Below are 16289 nucleotides of genomic sequence, written 5' to 3'. Positions count from 1 at the left end.
TTTAAATTTTTTATGTCATTACAAGTACACTTTAAAAAAACTGCATGTGTAAATGTGTGTTCCTTTTTTTTTAGAAACTTTGTATATTTTTTTATGGTAAAAATACTACAAACTTAAAAAAAAAATACAATTAGACCACAAAACAAAAGAGTGAAGAGAACCTTGGCACAGTGTATTTCTAGTAGAGATAAGTGATTTTACAGTGTTAGTGAAGTAAAGCTACACTAGGATGTTGGCTTTAATCTCCGTTCTGCTCCCGGTGCCTGGAAAAGCTGGATGCAGTCCTAGGAAACTTCTCCCAGGACTGCATCCAGATTTTCCAGGCACCCGAAGCGGAGATCAAAGGCAGCTAGCTGACAAGCCAACATCCACGTGTAGCCAAGTGCTTCACTTCGCTAACACTGTAAAATCACTCATCTCTAATGTCTAGTATAGATCAGTTGGGGCAGGTGCTTGTGAATCCAAGATGGCCACCAGCTGGGTGTTAGTTTCATGGGAACACATCTGTTTAATAGACAAAATAAAAACAATGATTTTGGACCACTAAAACCAAAAAGAAATAAAGAAATGTTGCTTGCTGTAAAAGACAATAGATTTAATTTATCATCAGCTGTCAGAAGGGCCTGTAATGTAGAACAGCTTCAACTGGCAGCAGCACACTCCTTGCTTTGTGACATGGAATTTAGAATCACTATCCAATGTTGTTAGATAAACTCAGACCTAAGCTTATCAAGTTACTGAGGTATCCTGGGTATGTGTGACTAAGTAATTGAAAGAATCCATTCAGCGTGACTTCAAAACAATGTATAAGGAGCCCGGAGGGCTTATCCCATTAGTCTGTAACAAATGAGACTATGCCAATGTCCTAATAAATGCGGCTCAAGTGAGATTATCACCCAACTTTGTGTTTATTTAGAAGCGTATAATACAGTTCTATCTTCTGCATCTTATAAGAGGAGACAATATTATCTCCGCGTTCATAACCACAAACAATGGATAATGAATCTTCTTAAATGAATCATGTCTAAGAATATGGAAATCATCTGTAATGAATGAGAGCCCAAGTGAAAACACAGCGGGGCATGTACATGGAAAGTGGTTGCGCGATGACAGTTCAACGACAGGGAAAATGGTGCAAACTCACTGTACTGGGGCCAAATCCACAAAGCTGTGGATGTACTGGATTTGGGAACATGTTCATTAAAAGACCAAATTTCACAAAATAAATGAAATGCTAGAGCTGTGACTTTTGTTTGTCTGCATCTACTATGAACTATGAAATTGACTGCAAAAACGCAGTGTGAACCCAGCCTAAAGGCCCTGTAACACGGACTGATTATCGTCAATGTTCGGCCACTATCAGACATTACGGCCGATAATTGTCCTGGGTAATAGAAGGCAACGATCAGCCCACATGAACGATGTCGGCTGATCATTGCTGTCGTTTGCCTTACAAGTTGAAAGACAAACGACTGTGATAGCTACGATTTGCTGCCACAGCTCAGTGGAATAGGAGCGACGGCGGCAGAATACTGCTATCTGCTATGGGCTGCCCAGACGATCTAGCGATCACCCGGGCAGCCTCCCCTGCTTTTACCCGCTCGTTGCTGCCACGCGAAATAGCCTCGGCAGTGAGTGGGGAACGAGGAGCAAACAAGCGCTGACAGCAGTCGTTTGCTCCTCTATGTCGCCCCGTGTAATAGGGGCTTAAGAGGGAAAAATGGCACACACTGGGTGAACAAGCACCATATTATGTGCATCTAGTATGAACTAGTTTTTTTGTGCAACTGTTCGTACCATAAACTGCATCTGCCAAAAATGGGTAACCCAGCTTTTCAAAACAGATGGATAGGTTAATATTAGATCTGCAGGGGTCAGATTTCTGGAACCTATATCAAATATCTGTTTGAAGGGGCCACAGTGCTTGGGAAAGTACCCCACATCCGGTGCAGGCAATGTCTCTTTAATCTCCTGCCTGCGCCGGAAGATGACAGGAGAGCACATGCTGCCCGGAGAGGAGCTGCTGGGAACGGGCGACAGGTGAGATGCTGTTTTTTTGTTTTCTGGCGGAGGCAGTGCCAGGGGTCGGGGGTTGGGCTTGTGTCAGTGGTGGGGCCACTGCACAGGGGAGGGGCTGGAACACTATTGGATTGGACGCTATATGGGGAACTATTGGAAGGTATTGGCTACAATATGGGCACTATTGGGTGGATTGGATACTATACGGGGCACTATCGGGGGTATTGGCTAATATGCAGGCATTATTGGGTAGATTGGATACTATATGGGGCACTATTGTGGGATTGGATTCTATATGGGGCACTATTGGGGAAAAGGATACAATATGGGGCACTATTGGGAGATTGGATACTATATAGGGCACTACTGGGGGGATCGGAAACTATTTGGGGAATTATTGGGGTGGGTTGGATGCTCTATGATGCACTATTGGGGGATATGATATTTTATAGGACACTAGTGGGGGATTGAATACTATATGGGGCACTATTAGGGGTATTGGCTACTATATGGGCTTTATTGGGTTAATTGGATACTATATGGGGCCCTATTGGGGGGATTGGATACTATATGTAGCACTATTGGGGGATTGGATACTATATGGGACACTGTTGGGAAATGGATACTATATAGGGCACTATTGGGGGATTGGATACTATATAAGGCACTATTGGGGGGGTATTAGCTTCAATATGGGGCACTATTGTTGAATTGGATACTATATGGGGCACGATTGGGGGATTGGATACTATATGGGGCACTATTGGGGGGAATAGATACTATATAGGGCACTATTGGGGGGTATTGGATACTATATGGGATGCTATGGGGGTATTGGCTACCATATGGGGCACTATTGGGGGAAGTAACTAGTTTATGGGCCAGTACTGGGAGCAAATATGGGGCAAATTTGGGTCAATTGACTAGTATATAGGGCAGTATTGGAAGGGATTGCCTACTATATGGGGCACTATTGGGGAATTACCTACTATTTGGGACAATATTATAGGATTACCTGCTGCATGGGGGAGATAATGGGGTAACTACTGTGTCAGGGCACTATTATAGGGTAACTTCTTTATGGGGCACTATTAAGGGGTACTGTTAAGGGAATTAATACTGCATGGGCTACAGAAGGGGGCACTATTACCATTTGGTGCACTATGGATAGACAGCTTGTATAGAGGTGGATAGGTAGTGCTATAAAAGTGCAGAGTCTAAGATGTGTGTCTGACAGATTCTGTGGAGATGGGTTGTGATCAGAGGAAGTCATCATGACAGTCTGGGCCAAGTGGGGAAGACAACAAAAAAGGAAGACCTCAATCAGAATATGTCACTTGTTAGTCACTAGATGTACAGTATCTGTGCTGTAATATGTTCAATGTATGGTGGTATAAATGGTCTGCATATAGTGTATTGTATACAGTATGATGGTATTAGTCAGTATGTGGTGGTAATATGTGCTCATGGCAAGGCGGTATTATTTGCCCCCTGTATACTGTTATTGGTAATATTAGGTACATGCAACTGTACCATAGTGATTGGCTGTGACTCATGGGCCACTGCTGTTCTTGCCCCCAGGTTAAAACTTGCCAGCCTCTGATCCTCACTTAACCACTTCTGTGCCAGACTGTAAGCAGCACCTGGTAAGATGCTGAATACTATAAGGAACAGAACGCCTGTTAAAATGATGGGTGTTCTGCTCCTGCCTTTTTTTGTATGTAAATTAACCCTCCCCCATACAAAGTGACATATAACAATAGTATTACTATTGGTAGTAGTAACTGTGTGGCGGTATAATTTGCCCCTTATATAAGGTTGTTGGTATACTACTATTGAGAGTTTTTTTTCATAAGTACAGAATTATCTCTCTCGCTCTCTTTTACACATATAGGCCAGGTTCAGACTATGTAAGTGTGCGGCTGTATTTGCGGCTGTAATTGTGCGGCGGTATTTTTGGTGGTTCATGCGAACGCTGGAAAGTATAGGATATACGGCTGCACAGTGCACACTATGTATGAATCTACGGCCCGATCGTAAACGGAGCCATAAAAAATGAACAAGACCATTGTTTGCGGCTGAATATGCGGCCCTGGATTGACAGGCGGTCCGTACGGAGTACTTCAAAAATAGCCGGCAATGATGCCGAATGCCGATGCCTCTAATAGTTAATATATTAAATTAATAAAACACATTTTCTTTGTAATAAAGACACTTTCGTTGTTCAATAATTTATTTCTAATGAATCCATCATTTTGCAATTAAATATACTGTTAAAATAAATAGATATATAAATAAATGTATATTTATCTATATATTTATTTTTTGACAGTATATTTCATTGCACAATGATGGATTCGTTAGAATTAAATTATTGAACAACGAAACTGAATTTATTTCCACGAAAATGTGTTTTATTAATTAAATATTAATTAGTACAGGAAGCTCCATAAACCGTTAATTCATATTCCCGGCAATAGAGCTTTCTGTACTAATCATCACTTTACTTTAATTAAAACATCAAATGTTTCTTCTAATTATGTTATCACAATAGCATTATTAGAAGAAACATTTAAAATTATATGTGCGTTCAGCTGATTGGCTGATCGGCTGAGCGCACATATAATTAGCCGGTCCGCAGTACAGTCACTTCATTGTGCTGCGGACCAGCGAAGAGGACACATCGGGGTGAGTATAGAGCTCTTCCCACCCCCTCCCCAGCACTGCACCCCTCCCAGCAAGGAAGGGGGGTCACTTAACCCCTTCCTTGCTGGGATGGGTGCAGTCTGACATCAGTCTGGCCCCCAAGGGGTTAAGGGGGATGCAATACATCCTCCCTTAACCCCTTGGGGGCCAAACTGTAAGCAGTGATCTGTAAAGATGCTGCATACTGTAAGGAGCACAACACCGCTCACAATGATGGGTGTTGTGCTCCTGTTTGTGTTTTTTGTGTGTTTCTCCCTTTTTGTTTTTCAGATATCGGTATCCTGGGGATTACGTCGGATTCCGTGGACTACGTCGATGACCAGCGGTTGTGTTTTTTTTTTTTAATAAAATGGTCAATGAGGGGTGTGGGGGTGTTTTTATTTGAATAAAAAATTTTTTTTAACTTGTGTCTTGTCTTTATTTCTTTACTTTATAGACTTAGTAGTGGAAGCCGTCTAATAGACGGAATCCATTACTAAGTTGGGGCCTAGTGTTAGCCGGTATAAAATGGCTAACATTAACCCCCTATTATTAACCTAGTACCCAATGCCACCAGGGGTACTGGGAAGAGCCGGGTGCCAGTGGTCCCGGAGCGTCAAAATTGGCGCTCCTGAACCGGGCGGCAGCAGGCTGGTAAGATTTAGGCTGGGGAGGGCCTAAACCAATGGCTCTTCCCACCCTGGTGTTACCAGGCTGCTGTTGTTTGGTTTTTAACCCGGCTGGTTATAAAAATAGGGGGACCCTATGCGGTTTTTTTTAAAATAAATATATAATTAAAAACCGCATAGGGTCCCCCCTATTTTTATAACCAGCCGGGTTAAAAACCAAGCGACAGCAGCCTGGTAACACCAGGGTGGGAAGAGCCATTGTTTTAGGCCCTCCCCAGCCTAAATCTTCCCAGCCTGCTGCCGCCCGGTCCAGGAGCACCAATTTTGACGCTCCGGGACCACTGGCACCCGGCTCTTCCCAGTACCCCTGGTGGCATTGGGTACTGGGGTAATAATAGGGGGTTAGTGTTAGCCATTTTATACCGGCTAACACTAGGCCCCGACTTAGTAATGGATTCCGTCTATTAGACGGCTTCCACTACTAAGTCTATAAAGTAAAGAAATAAAGACAAGACACAAGTTAAAACATTTTTTTATTCAAATAAAAACACCCCCACACCCCTCATTGACCATTTTATTAAAAAAAAAAAAACACAACCGCTGGTCATCGACGTAGTCCACGGAATCCGACGTAATCCCCAGGATACCGATATCTGAAAAACAAAAAGGGAGAAACACACAAAAAACACACAAACAGGAGCACAACAACCATCATTGTGAGCGGTGTTGTGCTCCTTACAGTATGCAGCATCTTTACAGATCGCTGCTTACAGTCTGGCCCCCAAGGGGTTAAGGGAGGATGTATTGCATCCCCCTTAACCCCTTGGGGGCCAGACTGATGTCAGACTGCACCCATCCCAGCAAGGAAGGGGTTAAGTGACCCCCCTTCCTTGCTGGGAGGGGTGCAGTGCTGGGGAGGGGGTGGGGAGAGCTCTATACTCACCCCCATGTGTCCTCTTCGCTGGTCCGCAGCACAATGAAGTGACTGTACTGCGGACCGGCTAATTATATGTGCGCTCAGCCGATCAGCCAATCAGCTGAGCGCACATATAATTCTGAATGTTTCTTCTAATAATGCTATTGTGATAACATAATTAGAAGAAACATTTGATGTTTTAATTAAAGTAAAGTGATGATTAGTACAGAATGCTCTATTGCCGGGAATATGAATTAACGGCTTATGGAGCTTCCTGTACTAATTAATATTTAATTAATAAAACACATTTTGGTTGAAATAAAATCAGTTTCGTTGTTCTATAATTTAATTCTAATGAATCCATCATTGTGCAATTAAATATACTGTCAAAAAATAAATATATATATAAATATACATTTATTTATATATATATATATATATATTTATTTTAACAGTATATTTAATTGCAAAATTATGGAATCGTTTAAATTTAATTATTGAACAATGAAAGGGACTTTATTACAACGAAAATGTGTTTTATTAATTCAATATATTAACCATGAGAGGCATCGGCATTCGGCATACTGCAGAGGATCGCAAACCCCGGTAATAGCAATTCATGTAAACTGTTTCCCTGCTTTCCCAGATGCATCCAGAGGTGTTTGCATCACTTTCTTAAGATTTTATTTGTTATTTTTAGTTGAACCAGATTTCCAAGTAAATGACCGTATGTTTTGAGCCGCATGTCTATTTTTTCCCACGGCCGCAATTTCATCCGCACATTTACAGCCCCATAAAAATTACAGCCGCACACATACAGAGTGTGAACCTAGCCATACTGTAGATGTGTGTATATATATATTTATATATATATATATACACTTACCGGCCACTTTATTAGGTACACCATGCTAGTAACGGGTTGGACCCCCTTTTGCCTTCAGAACTGCCTCAATTCTTCGTGGCATAGATACAACAAGGTGCTGGAAGCATTCCTCAGAGATTTTGGTCCATATTGACATGATGGCATCACACAGTTGCCGCAGATTTGTCGGCTGCACATCCATGATGCCAATCTCCCGTTCCACCACATCCCAAAGATGCTCTATTGGATTGAGATCTGGTGACTGTGGAGGCCATTGGAGTACAGTGAACTCATTGTCATGTTCAAGAAACCAGTCTGAGATGATTCTAGCTTTATGACATGGCGCATTATCCTGCTGAAAGTAGCCATCAGATGTTGGGTACATTGTGGTCATAAAGGGATGGACATGGTCAGCAACAATACTCAGGTAGGCTGTGGCGTTGCAACGATGCTCAATTGGTACCAAGGGGCCCAAAGAGTGCCAAGAAAATATTCCCCACACTATGACACCACCACCACCAGCCTGAACCGTTGATACAAGGCAGGATGGATCCATGCTTTCATGTTGTTGACGCCAAATTCTGACCCTACTATCCGAATGTCGCAGCAGAAATCGAGACTCATCAGACCAGGCAACGTTTTTCCAATCTTCTACTCTCCAATTTCGATGAGCTTGTGCAAATTGTAGCCTCAGTTTCCTGTTCTCAGCTGAAAGGAGTCGCACCCGGTGTGGTCTTCTGCTGCTGTAGCGCATTTGCCTCAAAGTTGGACGTACTGTGCGTTCAGAGATGCTCTTCTGCCTACCTTGGTTGTAACGGTTGGCTATTTGAGTCACTGTTGCCTTTCTATCAGCTGGAACCAGTCTGCCCATTCTCCTCTGACCTCTGGCATCAACAAGGCATTTCCGCCCACAGAACTGCCGCTCACTGGATGTTTTTTCTTTTTCGGACCATTCTCTGTAAACCCTAGAGATGGTTGTGCGTGAAAATCCCAGTAGATCAGCAGTTTCTGAAATACTCAGACCAGCCCTTCTGGCACCAACAACCATGCCACGTTCAATGGCACTCAAATCACCTTTCTTCCCCATACTGATGCTCGGTTTGAACTGCAGGAGATTGTCTTGACCATGTCTACATGCCTAAATGCACTGAGTTGCCGCCATGTGATTGGCTGATTAGAAATTAAGTGGTAACATGCAGTTGGACAGGTGTACCTAATAAAGTGGCCGGTGAGTGTATATATATATTATATATATAATATATATATATATATATATATATATATATATATATATATATATACTGTGTATATATATATATATATATATATATATATATATACACAAAGGTACCTTGGTTTAAGAGTAACATGGTTTAAGAGCGTTTTGGTTTAAGAGCTCATAGTTTTTCAAAATTGTGACTTGGTTTAAGAGCATTGATGTACTGGGTGGGAGCGCGAGTGGAGAAGGGGCATTGTCTGCATAGCGGGGTCTACAGCACTGTACTCTGACCTAGGAAGGCTCCCTCACCTTCCAAATCATAGCAGATTCACTTCAGGCTGGGGCTTGCATTAGGGGACAGGACTGTGGAGGTAATCTCTCCATAGCTGTAACCCCTCTCTCCCCGGACAGAGAGTGTTGCATGTATGTGCCTACATCTCCCCTGCTCATTCCTTCCTGCTCCCTGCAGTCTCTGTCAGCCCTTGTGTTTCCCATCCTCTCCATTACTGTGCAGTTACTTATAATATCACATATTCTGCTGTTTCTGAATGTTTGTTTCATCTCTTTTACATGTTATTCAAAATAATAAATCATTATTTTTGGGGTGTGGAACCAATTGTCTGCATTTCTATGATTTCTTATGGAAAAATTAGCTTTGATTACAAGCGCGGTCCCGGAACGAATTATGCTCGTAATCCAAGGCACCACTGTATATATCTTTGCAGGGTGATAACTATCTTGATATATCCTAGAACAGAGGGGGTGAGGGATTTGCCCTGGAGCTCATGGGACTCTAGTTGTACCCCTACAAAGCTAGGTTCACACAGTTCAGTACTAGTACTGTAAAGTTTAATGTTTTTGCTTACTTGTTTTTGTGTTTGGTTTTGCAAGTCAAAATCGAGAGTGTCTCCAAAAATGTTAACTTTATGATTCCCTTATGTGTTGGCTAAAAGGCCACATCAAATAATTCACCAAACTGCCCTGTGTGAACCATGCCCTAGGGCTGTTAAAATTGATGCTATTCTTAGAAGAGACAGATGAACTGGAAACTTTGAGTATAAGCTAGGAACACACTAATGAGCTGACTATGATTAATATACTCTGCCAAAACCTATGGTGTTTGCTCACATTACAAACTTGCCTTGGATGTGCAAAACATATGAACCAATTTAAATAATCAAAACTTGATACAGACCAATTTAATGCCCAGATTGGCTTCATTCACAAAACTACAAAGAATCAAATGTTTTTGCACCCTCCTTCATTTCCTGTTTTTTTTAAGCTTTTTTTCCAGAGATGTCTTCCCTTTAAACTTGATCTTTTAAACGATATATGTATTTTTTGCATCACAGCACCTGATAAGAATATAAATCCCTAGAAAAGCCAAGACTTTCCTTTGAAGTTGTGGTCTTTAAAATGGCTTGGCTGCTGGAAACCCCTGAGGGCGTGTGTTTTTCTTCTTTTCCTTTCAGTCTTTTTCGTTGAATAGCTAAAGGGCTAGATCACTTTATGGAGGACTGAAAATTGTCTGCAGAAGAGCGGAGGACAACCGCACTGAAAACAGGGGTCATGGCACCAATTGTGTTCTGGGCCCCTGTCCTCCAGTTCAGATACAATACTGGTATTATCAGGAGGAACAATACCAGTGAAGACGAGAAATTAGTACTCCTTCTTCTGTGCAGGTCTATTCCAAAACTCTTTCTAGAATGTCATAGCGGCAGATGTTACTTCCACTCCATTGAACATTTTCATTCTTACTACTCTGCATTTTTATAAACCTTTATAAGACCTATTAACCCGTTGTTTTCCTCTTGCATTAATAAATCATGTTACCATTAGCTACAACAGAATGGGTTAAAATGCTTCAAGACCTCGAGGAACAGAAGTGTAAACATAAAAATAAGAAGTTATCAGATTCTGCCAAGATAAATATACAGAATATTAACAAAATATATGCAAAAGTGGCAACAAAAAAAAAAATACATTCTATAGGGTGAAACAAAACATCAATTATAAATGAAAACTAAAGAACTACTAATCCAAAAGTTATGGGAACAAGATTTCATGTGATAGGACGCTGATCCAGGGATTAATTCTGATTGCCATATTGGAGTCGGGAAGGAATATTTCTCCCGGTGATGGGGCAATTGGCATCTGCCTCATGAGGGGTTTTGTCCTCAACACAGTAGGGTTATCCTGTAGGTTTAACTTGATTGAATATTGTCTTTATTCAACCTTATTAACTATGTAACTATATATGTCTCTGTGTGTAATATAGTTATACTGTATGCCTTTAGATAATGAAATAATCTCTGAAATGCATTCAGTAATTTTATACAGTATTTTGCATTCTTATCCCCACATCCAGACGCCCTTGGGGAGACAGACACTAAAACTGGTATATGAGAATGTAGCACATGCCATATTTATCTGTAACCACTGGTATGGTATATTCACATGGTATATTCACATGCACTACAAATCAAATCCATTCATCTACATGGAATTGTATAAAAGAGAAGTACGTAGACTTATAGATAGCAGATAGGCAGGTCCTATTTAAAGAGGAACTCCGGATAAGAAAAACTTGTTCTCTATTAAAAGTACGTTAAAAGTTAAATATATGTGTCTATACAATGTATTACCGTATCTGTGCGGTTCTGCCAGGAAGTGAAAAAAATGGCCTCTGTGCCAATCCACATTGTCTCCTGCTCCTTCTGCTATCCCCCTTAGGAGACAAATCTTCCATGCCTCTGTCTCACCGTGTGTGTTTTGCTGAGACCAGGCTGATGATGCAGACAGGGGGCAGGGCGTGATGTCCCAGGAGCCTTGGCTGGATCCCTCAATCCCCTGAGTGATTCACCATCTCATACCGGCCAGAAGCAGGTGTTGCACTGATTTCTCTAATTGTGCAGAAGTGTGCAGTGAAATTAGGGCTGTGTTCACACAGGTTGGAGTGTCATTGCAGTACTGCAGCGTATTGACAAAAATGATGCAGTAACACAAGTAAATGATGCTAACCGGCAGAGAGGATCAGAGCCTTATTGTGGGGCTCAACTTCAAAGATAACAGATGCTTGATCATAATATGTGCGTGGAAATGGAAAGAAAAATTTTTTTCAAAAAGTTCTTTACTTTATTCCAATATCAGTGTTATAGGTAGAGAATACAGCGTGCTGTGTGGGGTTACAGGTAGAGAATACAGGGTGCTGTGTGGTGTTACAGGTAGAGAATACAACGTGCTGTGTGGTGTTACAGGTAGAGAATACAGCGTGCTGTGTGGTGTTACAGGTAGAGAATACAGTGTGCTGTGTGGTGTTACAGGTAGAGAATACAGTGTACTGTGTGGTGTTACAGGTACAGAATACAGCGTGCTGTGTAGTGTTACAGGTAGAGAATACAGGGTGCTGTGTGGTGTTACAGGTAGAGAATACAGCGTGCTGTGTGGTGTTACAGGTAGAGAATACAGTGTGCTGTGTGGTGTTAAAGGTAGAAAATACAGTGTGCTGTGTGGTGTTACATGTAGTAACTATGTGCTGTGTGGTGTTACAGGTAGAGAATACAGCGTGCTGTGTGGTGTTACAGGTAGAGAATACAGCGTGCTGTGTGGGTGGGTGGGACCACAATGAAATAATAAATTACTGGGTGAACACAGCCTAGATGTTCTGTAACAGATTTGGGTGGAGACTCTTGAGTGAGTACTCCACTTGATTTTTTTGTCGCTGGTCCCTGTCGCTGTCCCTGAGCTCAGCGATTGCTGTGTTTTGTTGGTCTATTTTTCAGTGCCCCTTTTAGCCAGAATCCTACTCCACACTGACAAGGGGCAACTACCCCTAAACGATCGCCTGTGGATGGATGCCTGCCTTAGTAAACCCTTGTCATGTCGCAATTCTCGCCACAGAGTTAGACTTTGACCTAAAAGGGGCCACCCTGGTATTTCCCTATTTATGTTCCAATACTCGCAACCAAGTGGGACTTTAGGGGCCACGTATCAGGGTGGTTTGGTGATCTCCCCACTGGGAGGCACCCCCTTGGCAATAGGCTTCCCTCCCCTGAAGGGATATTTGGCTATTCCCGTGTTTTGAGCCTCGTAACTGAGGCTCCATGGACCCTTCTTTTGCATATTTAAATTTATAGTGGGCAATGCATCAATGGAGACTCTTCAGTGAGTACTCCACTTGATTTTTTTGTCGCTGGTCTCCCTGAGCTCAGCGATTGGTGTGTTTTGTTGGTCTATTTTTCATTGCCCCTGTTAGCCAGAATCCTACTCCACACTGACGAGGGGCAACTACCCTGAAATCGTCTGTGGATGGATGCCTGCCTTGGTAAACCCTTGTCATGTTGCAATACTCGCCACAGAGTTAGACTTTGACGTAAAAGGGGCCACCCTGGTATTTCCTTATTTATGTTCCAATACTCGCAACCGAGTGGGACTTAAGGGGCTACGTATCAGGGTGGTTTGGTGATCTCCCCACTGGGAGGCACCCCCTTCTCCACGGACCCTTCTTTTGCATATTTAAATTTATAGGGGGCAATGCATCAGTGGAGACTCTTCAGTGAGTACTCCACTTGATTTTTTTTGTCGCTGGTCTCCCTGAGCTCAGCAATTGCTGTGTTATAGATTTGGGTGGGGAATAGGCAGGGTGGAGGACTGAGATGAACAGCTGAGGGAAAGCATTGCATTCTGGAACCTGTAGTACTGTGTACAACTGATAAACCAGGAAGTGCAGAAACACAAAATTTTCAAAAATTGAATAGATAGGTAAGTAATGCTATATGCTTCTGCAGGAGTTTCATTTTTTTAACCTCTACCTGGAGTTCCCCTTTAAATAAATAGCACAGGTAAAGAAGTAGCAGCTGACTGCACTTCAACATATGTTGTGGATTTCATTTAAGCTAATGATATTCACACATCTGCTCCTGTGACCTGTTTCTACTTTGATCCACTCAACCAATCCGCATCCCAATCCTAACCCGCATTCCTACACTAATGACTGGTAGCATCTCACTTTTGTGACTTGCAGGGTTCTTAAGTGTTGTTAAATGTGTCGGCAAATGCAATCTACTGGATTTTTAGAGGAGCTTGGAGGACTAGTGATGGTACCTGCTGGGGGCTGCACAAGATATCAGGCAGCTGCCCAAACTTGATGCCCACTGTATAGTAACAATATTACCTGCACAGCTGTAATAAATAATTGCAATAGGTAACTTGTTTGTGTACATTTTTACACATACACAATTTATGACAGTTGTACTTATAAAGCATTTGTACTCATTAGGAGTTGTATCATTCTTTTAGTTAATTAATCACCAATGTATTATTGCAGGTAGTAGCAGTGAGTGTGAGTTCCCTATAGACCTTGACTGGTAAATTACTAATGTAGTAAATAATTCTTAACCAATGTCCCTAATTGCCTCTAAGGGTAGACTTAGACTTCATGCTGTGAGTTCTGCAGGGAAATCCGCTTCCACTGCAAGAATGTAGTCACTGCCTACTTAACTAATCAGTTGCCAGCCAAGATAATGCTTTACCTGCCTGTGCTTCCGCCTGCTTATCTGGCATGTGGGTCACTGACAGCCCACTCAGCCAATCAGTGCATTATCCCGCCACAGCCGCTGATTGGCTGAGCCCACCGTCAGTGACCCGAGAGCCAGAGAAACAGGCGAGAGTGCGGGCAGGTAATGTATTATCTTGTTTAATGCCCGGCAGCTTATTAATTAAAGGCATATTCCACTCAAACATTGATATGTTTCTGTCCATAGTGAGGCTAATAATTCATTCCATACTTGTTATTACGTATTCAGTCTCCTTTCCCCAGTTCTCAGCTGCTGCTTTCTGCTGAAAAATCTGTGTGTGAGCTTTTCTCTCTGTCTCCCCCTCCTTCCCCCTCCCTTCTGAGACAGCTGATGTAAACAAGTCTCTCTGACTGGCTTTATCTGCAACATTGTAGCTTCTTTGTAATGCTGAGAGGGATAATCACAGTGAGTTCATTAGCATTTTGACCTCAGAATAATCCTCTTAGCAATACAAAGAAGCTACAATGTTGCAGATAAAGCCAGTCAGGGACTTGTTAACATCAACCGTCTCCGAAGGGAGGGGGAGGAGGAGGAGACAGAGAAAAAAGCTCAATAGGGCCCTAAGACTCTAAGGTAATTTAGCTGTCATTACAGAATGAAAAAAAAAAATCGCCAGTGTGCCCCTCATGTCGTCCTCAAGACTCTGCATCCATAAAGAAAGCAATTCTATTTACGATACTGTCCCATGGAAATAATGATAATATAATCATTAATATGTTGGAGTTCAAAGTTAAATTGCTTTTTGGGGCTCTGTAAAAATGAGGCAGAAAATATTGGGCCAAAATAAAGAAAAACTATACTCACCCTCTGCCAGTCAAGCACCACTACCACTATGAAGCCCCTACAGAAACTGCTTTAGTTGAAAGTCCCTCTACCATGGGCATGGGGGCTGCAGCCATTTTACCTTACTAAATACTAATCAATTAAGTTTATTTTAAAGAATATTTTTTAAATAATTATGAATTACTTACCATGATACAAGTAGCACAAAGTAATTCAGCAATAAAAAAAATAAATAAAACCTAAATCAACGATTATGTGTCTGTTACATTTATTACGACTATAGATTTTGCCTCTCTTATGCACCTGTGGTGTGATGGGGTAATGTTGTTTTCTTGTGTGTCTTGTGAAGGTTTCCTCACACTAAATGGACAATGGATTCAGCAAATTCTCACACACAGCAAATGGCGAGTCATGGGAGATCGCTCAGTGATAGCTGTTTTCTGCTCTTGTTAGACACAAGTTTCTAGCCTAGCTGCCTTTGACAGCCCCAGTTGGGGCTTCCTTTTAAGAGCGAGACCCCTCCCTTGCTGCCATCTGTTTGAGTGTTTCATGCTCAGGCTCACATATTGTAGTGTATAGAGTGAGGGATGGGGCACATATTTTTACGGCTGGGTGGCTGAGGGAGGCCTGCAGGTGCCATCGCCTGTGTTGTGTCAGGTGATGGGGTGAGAAAGAATCTAAGGCAGACAGGTGGGTGTATGAATGGCTGAGGATCATCTTCTTGAAAATGTGGACACAACATCACAATGGGGATTTTCAACACAAGGACTTTGTTTTAATCAGTTTCTTCTACCGTATCTAAATCCTATAGTGGAAAGATGATCCATGTGGTAAAATATGTGAAGAACAATCACATCTGTTAGCTGCATGTTAAAAGTCAGACCTCTGCTTTATTCCATTAGACCTCCTAAACTACAATAGCAAGACTCATATTTTAAAGTGTTTTAATCTAAATAAACTAAGACTAAAACTTTAAAATAAACTTTGTAACTGACGGCTGCTTACGTACTCCCGCACTGGTCTTAAAAGATCATTCGCCGGTGCAGGACCTCTATATAAATCCAGGCACAGTGGAGCTCCTCCGTGCATGGTCAAATTTCACTAACAATTTACCCTGATGTGCTGGCGTATATTGTGATAATTGTGACTGTGCCCACTGCTCCACCCTCTCCCTACATTTCTTGCGAGGCAAGATTGGTGCAAACGACAACATTTCCCCTTAGATCTTCAGGCCTATATGGAGATCAAAGTTTTTCACTCATGTATTAAAGAGAATCTGTCACCACTTGATACATTCTTTTGGCTGGATAGGTAAAAAGTCATAGAAGTCAATTATTTTTTGTAGTCACTCGTATTATCCTGCACAGTAATGGTGGGCGTATTGTTCCAAAAACAGTTATCTTTCTGGACTTCACCCTACACACAAATATTCAACATGGCCAAAGTTCAGACAGCAGGCTAAGGACTCATGAATAGATTTAGGCCTCCTGCGGGAAAATGCAAGTGGGAACAAAGATAGATCGTACAGCTATTACAGTAGTTGGGGGGGGGGGTACTCCAGCCATTACAGTACTTGGGGGCTGGTAATCCCTCCAAT

The 16289-nt window shown here is 42.1% G+C and overlaps 1 protein-coding gene across 3 annotated transcripts in view; it reads right to left on the bottom strand.

The window, feature by feature from the left end:
* The window catches only part of CDK15 (cyclin dependent kinase 15), a 130679-nt gene that overhangs the window by 33939 nt on the left and 80451 nt on the right, over window positions 1-16289 (bottom strand). The gene's annotated exons all lie outside the window — the stretch shown is intronic.

This window comes from Dendropsophus ebraccatus, chromosome 9 (genome assembly GCF_027789765.1).
Source record: "Dendropsophus ebraccatus isolate aDenEbr1 chromosome 9, aDenEbr1.pat, whole genome shotgun sequence".
Taxonomy (NCBI): domain Eukaryota; kingdom Metazoa; phylum Chordata; class Amphibia; order Anura; family Hylidae; genus Dendropsophus; species Dendropsophus ebraccatus.
Note: the sequence above shows the minus strand (reverse complement) of the source record. Positions and strands in the feature narration are given on the sequence as shown.